Below are 9357 nucleotides of genomic sequence, written 5' to 3' on the forward strand. Positions count from 1 at the left end.
AGGCAAATACCCTTTCCTTCTAATCTTTTAGAGGAATCTAAGTATTTTTAGGTGTGTTAGATAGTTGGGTTTTCAAATGCATGTATGTTTCGAGCATGAATAGGTTGAAATAGTGCATGTTGAGTTTTGGGGGTTTTCTTTGTTAAATGTGATGTGTGAAGTTAATAAAACTTTGAATGCTAACTTAATAGAACTTTGAATGCTAACTTTTAGTGTTTATATGTGAGTTAAACTTGATTTTAAGTTCCCTTATACCTTAAATGGAAGTTTCTTTTGTTGGATTCAAGAATTTCTTAATGATGTTATGTTGAGTTTTAATTGAATCTTGAATTCAAGTTCAAATTGGTGTTGCATGCGAGCTTGGAGTATGAATTCAAGTTGTTTTAGGCTTATGAATGTGTATATGTGTTTAAATTGTGTTTTTGGGGACTTGTGGTATGTTTTAGAGGTGTTGGGAGAGAATTTCTATTGGTTTTCGACTTGAGAATTCTAGAAATTCCCAGGTTTGGCTGCCAAAAACCATTATTTTAGCAGTCAAAGCATGTAGTTTTTTGAGAAAGAATCTGGAGAAATTTCAAGTTTTGCAGCCAAAGTCCAAGACTTTGGTAGCACAGTAGCTACTGCTAAAATGGGCACCAAATATTCAAAGGTTTAGCAATCAAAGTTTGAGACTTCGACAGCCAAACTTGGTTCTACCAGCTTTATTTCTCATTCGATTCCAAGGTTTCAAAACATGATTTTATGATTCCTAAGGGCCTAGAATAAGATGTTTGTTATGTGTATAGCATTCTAGAGCTTCAAATAACTCATTAGTAGTTTTCGATGGTTATAAGATTGAACTTGAGGGATTTAAAAAGCAAAGGATCCAAAGTTAGCTACCGTTCATATTAGGTGGTTGATAGGCTATAAGCGGTGAGTAATTCTAACCTTAATAAATGTAAACTTGTTAAATTTAATTTATGATCATCCTTATGCATCATGTCATAGTTATTTAAGGTGTATGTATCTAGAACGCGAATATTGCATAATTATTGTTGGTGCATGACTGACTTCCCCCATGGTTATGACTATGTTATGTTATATATGTTATGGATCCATTAAATCCAACGAGAGATCTTTACGATGCCCCTTGGTGCATAACGCATGTCATGTTTTTAGCGAAAGTCTCGAGGAGCCTCTATATGAGCCGGGCACATTGGATATATTAAGAGGAAGTCTTGAGGAGCCTCTGTATCAGTCGAGCACATTGGGTTTGGGGAATCACTAGTGACAAGTCCATCTTATGAGAAATGTTTATGATGTGAAAACTCATATGGATGATGTGTTGCATATGTATGAAATGAAGGTTATAAATAAATGTTTTTTGTTAGTTTACTCATAGAGCTTGTGTAAGTTCACCCCTTTCCCCTAACCCAAAGTGCAAGAGTGCAGAATAGAAGAATCTTTTAGAGCTTAAGTAGTAGGAGTGGCTACAGAGTGTTTAGATATATGTTGTATGATTGATGGACATGTAATATATAAAAGAATAGTTATTGTGTTGGTATTCAAGTTTGATAGATGTTTTATCTTAGACAAAAATGATGTAATTATGTATGCATGAACTAATTACACTTTACCAATTTTATGTATGTAAAGGTTCATATTTTGAACTAATTTTATATTGATTATGAATGAGAAAATTGAAGTTTAATGGTTTGGAGTATGCTTGGATTGTGATTTCAAGGATGTGTTCATGTTTAACAGGCCTTTAGGATTGCTACAGGTTCCAAAAGCCTTAAGCTGACCTAATCCCTAGCAGCGATAATGGTCCTCAGTTTAGGTCATTACAAAATTAGTATATGAGCTCTAGGTTAGATGAGTATACCTAGATGCTAGTAAAGGGATAGGATAAATATGAAAAGGAAGTATGTTTACTAGCGCAATTAGGGAAATACATGTCTGGTAGGGTTGAGTCCCTATTTGTTATGTACTGTATTTTATATTTATGCTATGTTTTATGCTATGTTTAATGATATGTTATGTGTTAATATGGCTCTACATAAACTTTATGTGTGCTTAACACTTTTTGTTTGCTTTCAAAAAATGTGAGGTTTAAGATGGTTCGCTAGGTTAACTGGTGCCCCACTTGAGAATGAGGGTATTGGAGCACTACCTGCCAACCTTATTGCTAGGGAGAAGGCAAACAGAAGTGGGAAGGGAGAATCTTAAAGAGGCCTTAAAATGTCTTTTGAGGTTAGCATGGAAACCTCCAGTGTACTTAAAATATTAGTAGATGCACAAAGGGGTTCTTATGGTCTTCCATGATAGCATGAGAACCCTAAGCCTTCGAGTATGGGAAGGATGGGAGAAGACAATTTTATGGAGGCAAGAGATGAGTCAGAGTTTGTGTCCCCACCTCAATAAGGGCCAGATTATGGGTTTGGATATGGCTGTCCACAATAGGGAAGTTTTGGAATCCCTAAGTATATTGTCGCAAGGTGTTTTGCGGTCGCCTAGACGAACCCTCATCGAAGTGGGAAAAAGTGAGGAGTCGCCACTTTAATTTTGAGGGAAATTAAAGAAAACCATTTGTGAAAATAAATTAAAATGAAACCACTTCAAAAATAGAGATTCTAGGTTTGGGGTCCGTAAAGGGTGGGGAAGGTGTTAGGCACCCCACCTCGTCCCTCAATGAGGGTAAGCAGATTTAACTTCAAGGTGTTTATAAACTAAAATTAATAGTTAGGAGGTTCAAACGGAGATGTTAACCCTCTTGGTAAAAGGGAATATTTGATTTTTCACCAATTTGGGTTACCCAGATACATAAATAAATGAGACGACCCTTAGTGAGTTACTGTTACGTATCAATTTTGTTTAAGGGGTTATTTCGCATATTTGTTAGAATTCGAGTTGAGAATCGGATAAGAACTCTCCTCCGATCTCTTTTTAGATTGAAATTTCGATTGGAGATCAGATAAGAACTCTCCTCCGATCTCTTTTAGATATTTATCAGAATTTTTGAATTGAGAATCGGATAAGAACTCTCCTCCGATCTCTTTTAAATATTTATGGAAATTTTGATTTGAGAATCGGATAAGAACTCTCCTCCGATCTCTTTTAAATATTTATTAAAATTTTTAGGCTAGAGAATCGAATAAGAACTCTCCTTCGATCTCTTTTAAATATTTATGGAAATGTTAGGCTTGAGAATCGGATAAGAACTCTCCTCCGATCTCTTTTACTTGAATGGGAGTCGGATAAGGACTTTTCCGACCTCTTGAAATCTTACATATCGTGAGAGCCTAAGGCTAAGGGTTCTGGCATTCAAAGATGCCGGAGACCTGAATAAAGCTTCTTTTGACTCATTGGTACCCCATGACTTGACAGGGGTGTACAGACCGAATTTTACCGACCTCCTATGTAGTCGACTTACCAGTACCTTTTGACAGGCGATACCCGATCTGTTCCATTTGCTTATCTGAGATTTGGTTTTATTCCGCCTTATGACGTCTTACCCAATCGTCTTCTATGTTAGTCTAGTGTTTCAACTTTATTATTTTCCTGACTTATTATTCAGACCTTTTATTATTTTAAAGAAACTCTTAAAATACAGTCACCTACATTTTATCCAACTACTTATACGCTACTCGGGACTAGGACACTTACATTTAGAAGTAAAAAAGATTAACAAAAAAAATGGACTGATTAACAAAGAAGTAAACTCAAGAATAACCTTCTTCGTGTTTTTTAATGCAATATAAACTTGGTGAAAATTACAAACATAAAAACAAAGGAAATACGTAAAATAAAAACGAGCACTTGATAAAGCAGCGATATAAGCACTCACCTGTAGGGAGCCGAATTTATTGAACTAACTACGGAATCACAAAACGTAATAGGACTGCGGGCTGATAGCCTGAGGGCTAGGGTTTGCCTTGAAATGAAGGATACTTCGCTAAAATGCAGTCAGGTCAAAATAATAATCGAGTTTGAATGAAGTTGAGCTTGGACAACGGGAGTGGAAATAAAGATAACTAAGAACTGAAAGTAAGAGTGTCACAGGATAATGAACGAACTGAAAATGAAGAGTTTCAGTATTCAAAAATCCCTTTGCAAGAAAATACTTCAGAAAACTGGTTTCTAAAGTTTTTCTTATGAAAGCTTAAAAATAGCAGAGTAACGAACTGAATTAAGTTTCAGAGTCCTTCCGCTATAGTCACCACCTTTTTTCTTTGTCCTCCTTTGAACAGTTTTCATGCAAGTATTTATAGGGATTGGGAGCTCCCCATGAAGGGTCAGGATTCATTTTGAGGGAGATGGAGGGTTTGGATTTTGAAGGACATGATCAGACACTTGCGAATTAAAGAGAATCAGGATGAATGGCCGAGATTCTTTTCAGAAATTTTTGTCCTTTTTCTCTTCTAATCTGATGGCTCGAATTTTCTTGTCCAGGGTGATCCGAGGGCTGGGAATAAAAGGCGTCGGTCTTGTCATCTTCTTCTTTGATCCAAGGGCTCTGGGTTCGTCCTTACAAGTAAGATCAACGGTGGGGATTGGGATGTACAACACTGTCATGACATACTCTGGCACATGTCAGTAATGCGGGCGATTCTTGGGCGTGTGGTGGAGATTTCGTCTGCAACGCTTTGACTACCTCGGTTCTGATTATGACGACAGTTAGCGGAAGTTGTCTTATTCCCTTTGTTTTTCGACCTCCCCTCCCTTCCGATCTTTCTAACACGATCCTTTTCCTCTCTCTCATGCCGGGCTCCCCTCTTCCGACCTCTTCAACTCTGATCTTTTCCTCTTTCTGGTCTGGTTCAGTCAAAGCATTTATTCCTTCGATTTCCGAGGCATCTGCTTCGTTTTCTGCTCGCAATAAATGCTCAGGTTTTCCCTATATATATACCTTCAATGGGAAAGCCCTCCGCATTTGATTTTCTCCTCTTCCTTCTCGCATTTCCTGTTCTAACTGCTTCGGTAATAGTCCCGGCCATGATAGTGGCCTTTGATCTTTTCCGATTGTCCTTTTTATTCCCCGACTGAAAATTTACGATCCCAGTGATCGGGAAATTATGATACCCTCATTTGATGATAGTGAGAGAACTGGACTAATTTGCCGACCTGGATCGAGGACTTCGATCGTGTCGATCTCGAATCGTTCGACCGATATAATCGGCGAACTGATTTCGGGCGAGAAGACTGCTAATATTCCCCTTAACATTGGTGACTGCCCCTTGAAGTTCATTCGGCTTCTCACCACATTGGGTGTCCCGACAGCGGTTCTGTTCCGAGCAATAACATTGATGACGACCTCTCTCATCCTCATGAGAGTCATAATCCCCCCATCTGAGCTGTACATCTGTCCGATGTCGGTGGCTGGCCTAACACATCTTTTGATTCAGCCTCGAGACTAGGCTTTGACATAGGTCTTTATTAGATGGGATGTACTGCCGATCTCTAAAGATCGCCCCTACGATGTAATCAGACCTGCAATGTAATCCGATCTTTAGAGATCGCCCAAATGATGTAATTCGACTTTTAATGTAATCCGATCTCTAGAGATCGCCCAAATGATGTAATCCGACCTTTTCAGAAATAAAATTTTATTTTGACAACTATCATTTTTATTATTATTGCATTGACTATTTTTCGATCTCTGATGTGTTTTTTCGATCCGATTCCTAACTGAACAACCATTAACCGATCAGCCTTAATTCACCGATCTGTAACTAGCCGATCTCTTTTATTATGGAATTTCTGGAATATTCGTGAGACGTGTCAGAAAAAGCTGGCGAATCTTGCTAACCGATGCACCGCCTGGAACATTGTGAGCATTAAATGCTCAGACGGGTATAAATAGGGGATTGGTCAGCCAGTTGCTCTCTTATGTCATTTTCAGCATCCCGCGAGCGATTCCAAAATTCTCTCGATTTTTTAAGTTCTTCCGACACCGATCAAGCTCCGGTAAGGGTTTTGATCCTTCTTTTAGTTTAAATTCTCTATTTCCTTTGAAAATGAGTGGCGCTGAGGGTCAGAGAGCGGCAAGCCCCCCTTCCGTTTAGATCTCGTGGTCGTCTGATGAAGTGGAGGTGGTCGGACCAAGCGTGCGGCCTGAACCTCCTAAGGCCTCTGTTCCAGCTCGGGGGCAAGCAGAACCATCGAGGCATGTACATTCTTCAGGGAGAGAAAATCTTCCCATGGACGAGCTGCCATCAATCCTTTATGAAACTGACCTGCAGTCGTTCAGCCAAGAGTATAACATTCGGCCTGATTCATATGAGCTGATTAAGTGTCATGGTGATCTTCGTGCCGATCACTTCTTCGAAAAGAATGATATGATCATGGTATACGAAGAGCAATTAAAGGCCGGGCTGCGGTTCCCCCTCGATGACTTCTTCAAGGAAGTTCTAAAATTTCACCAAGTGTGCATAGCCCAAGTTCACCCGAACTCATGGCGGATCCTAGTAGCCTTCAGAGGCCTTTGCCGAGCCAAAGGACTCAGCCCTACAGCTAAGGTGTTCGCCGAACTACATAGGCTGACTCGTCGAAAGGACGACGAGTATTGGTTCTTCCAGGCGAAACCACATTGTGGGCTTTTTACCGATCTGCCCTCCTCCCTGAAGAATTGGAAGAATCGCTTCTTTATTCTGAGGAGCAAAATTCCGAACGGCTTTGAGGGTTTCCCTCGCAGCTGGCTGCACCAGGGCCCCTTACTTCCGAAGCGCATCACCCTGAATAGGGAAGAAGGCCTGATGGTGATGGAACTGAAAGATCAGGCGGCCAGAGAGAAGTTCTCTTGTTTGGATGCAGTGACAGCCGAACTGCATCACTGGACAATGGAGTTGATCACTGGCGAAGATCGCGGGCTTCAGCTCTCTGACCTCGGCCTCGGTATTTTCTATATCTCTGATCTTTGGGCCTTAGCGATCTCACTGACCTCTTCTTTGTGCAGGTATGGCAAGCGGCGAGGCTTCCAAGGAGAGCCGAAAGCGGAAGAGGGAGGTCTCCCAGAAAGTGCGGGAGATGAAGCGTTCCGAGCTGCTTCAAACGCCCAGTCATGATCCCGGAGAGATGCAAGGAGGCTCGTCTCAACCCTCGGGACCGCCGGTCATAGAAGTGGTCCGGTCTCCTCCTCGCCAAGAAGAGCCGCCTCCACCTCCTCCAGTCGCTTCGAGTGCGGAAGGGGGCCCTTCCCAACCTCCTGTGAGGACCCTTTCCCGCGGCGCTCAAGTTCTGATCCACTCGCTGGAGAAGAACCGGACTGTTCGGGAAAATCTAGGCTTGGCCAAGGTCTTGGGGGCCTCGATCTGCCTTCAAGAGGATCGAGATAGGCTATCCCCGAACAATCTTGATGACATCCTGACCCGGACAATGAGCCTGAACGTGGAGAGTTTGGTGAACCAGCACATTGTCCGGGAGAAGGCTCACCGTCTGAGTAAGGAGGTGGAGAAGATGGGTCACGAAGTGGCTTCCCTCCGATCCCAACTTTCATCCGCTCAGAACTACATATCTGAAATAGAGGGGCGAATGAAGTTCTACGAGGATAAGCTGGCCGAGCAAGCTCAAGTTCTGGCCAAGCGAACTCATGTTCTTGAAGAAGTTCGGGCGCTCCGAGCCGGTGAAGTTGCTCACCTCACTGAGGAGCTCAAAGCAAAAGAAGAAGAGGCAATGACAAGGGAGGCCAGCGCTTATGTGAACGCTCATAGGGATCTCTTAGCCGAACTCAGGAAGCGATATCCCGAGGAGGACTTCTCTTGGATGGTAGATCTGGCTCCCCAAGACCAAGATGAGGATAGTGAGGAGGAGGCTGAGGGTGAGAGAGGAAGTGAACAAAACGTAGATCGGGCTAGGGGTGATCCTCTAGCCGAATGACTTGTATAAACTTGAAATGAAATGAAAGTTCCCCTTTTGTTCAATGATTGGATGTGATCGGAAAGTCTCTAAATTGCATAAGCACTTGATTGTCTGAGCATATTAGAACAACAACTAAAAGTGATTATTAATCTAAGTGTAAGAGGTCGGAAAACACAATAAGCATGAGATCAGCTACTAAACGGGACTTGATTAAAATTGGAAATTTGACTTGAACACTTAAGATCGGGATCATCATTAAACCGGATTGAAACCTTAACTTTATTATTCCAAACTTTTAAATGAGAGATCGGCAATAAGACTGGTGGCACGAAGGCCTAATGTTGGTTCAATCTCGTTTGACAAGAAAGATCAGAAATATAATTGACTGATCAGGGGATTTGACAATTGGTTTGAGAGATCGGTGAGGCTTTAAATGATATGGGGACTTAGTATTGATTAGATTCCTTTTGAGGAGAGATCGGAAATGTGGTTAGTTGGCAAAGGGAGACTCAGTGTTAGGGATCGGTTTCAAAGTTTATTGATTTCGGGGATTGGCCAAAATATGGTGTCGACAGCTGCCCCTCTTTACATAATTCCTACTGGAAAAAATTTTCGTGTAGAGATTCTGTAAAGATTCAGACCCATATTTTGGACGATTAAAATTTGAAATTTGAAATTAAAGTCAGGAAACTAAAACCCACTTGGGTCGGCACCCTGAGGTTGGTAACAGGAAATTAAAATGCTAGAAAATTAAAATCAACTTAGATCAAGGAACCAGAGGTTGATTAACAGGAAATTTAAAACGCAGGAAAATTAAAATCAACTTAGATCATGGAACCAGAGGTTGATTAACAGGAAATTTAAAATGCAGGAGAATTAAAATCAACTTAGATCAAGGAACCAATGAACCAGAGGTTGATTAACAGGAAATTTAAAATGCAGGAAAATTAAAATCAATTTAGAACGAGAAACCAGAGGTTGATTAACAGGAAATTTAAATGCAAGAAAATTAAAATCAACTTACAAAGCAAGTCTAATCTCGACACGAGAAGTTCCTCCCTGATGAAGTGTACTTAACAGGATCCCGAAGGCCGATGATTAATGGAGGACGAGTTACAAGACTTGACCTACGACCTCATTTCGTCGGATGCCCCTTTCCTGTTCTCGACTTTCTTCTTATTTTGTGAAAAGCGCCCTTGCGGGTTTTCACTTTCCTTTTGCCCATTTGACTAGAAGCGCCCTTCCAGGTTTTCACCTCTAGTTTTTTTTTTTTTTTTCCCTGCAAATCTCACAGCAAAGTACGTGAGGTTATCAATTTTCAAATCCTAATCTTATGGCAAAATTTTAACTGATTAATAGCACATTAGATAAAGAGATTGAAGAAGGACAATATTAAAGAGTAAGTATACGGGAAAGATAAAAGCAAACGCGAAGAAAGTACGACTTTATTATGGTTTTAAGAAACAAAGGTACAGTTTTAAAGAAAAGGGGTACAAGGATAGATCTCACACATTCCTTGTA

This window comes from Hevea brasiliensis, unplaced genomic scaffold (assembly GCF_030052815.1).
Source record: "Hevea brasiliensis isolate MT/VB/25A 57/8 unplaced genomic scaffold, ASM3005281v1 Scaf210, whole genome shotgun sequence".
NCBI lineage: Eukaryota > Viridiplantae > Streptophyta > Magnoliopsida > Malpighiales > Euphorbiaceae > Hevea > Hevea brasiliensis.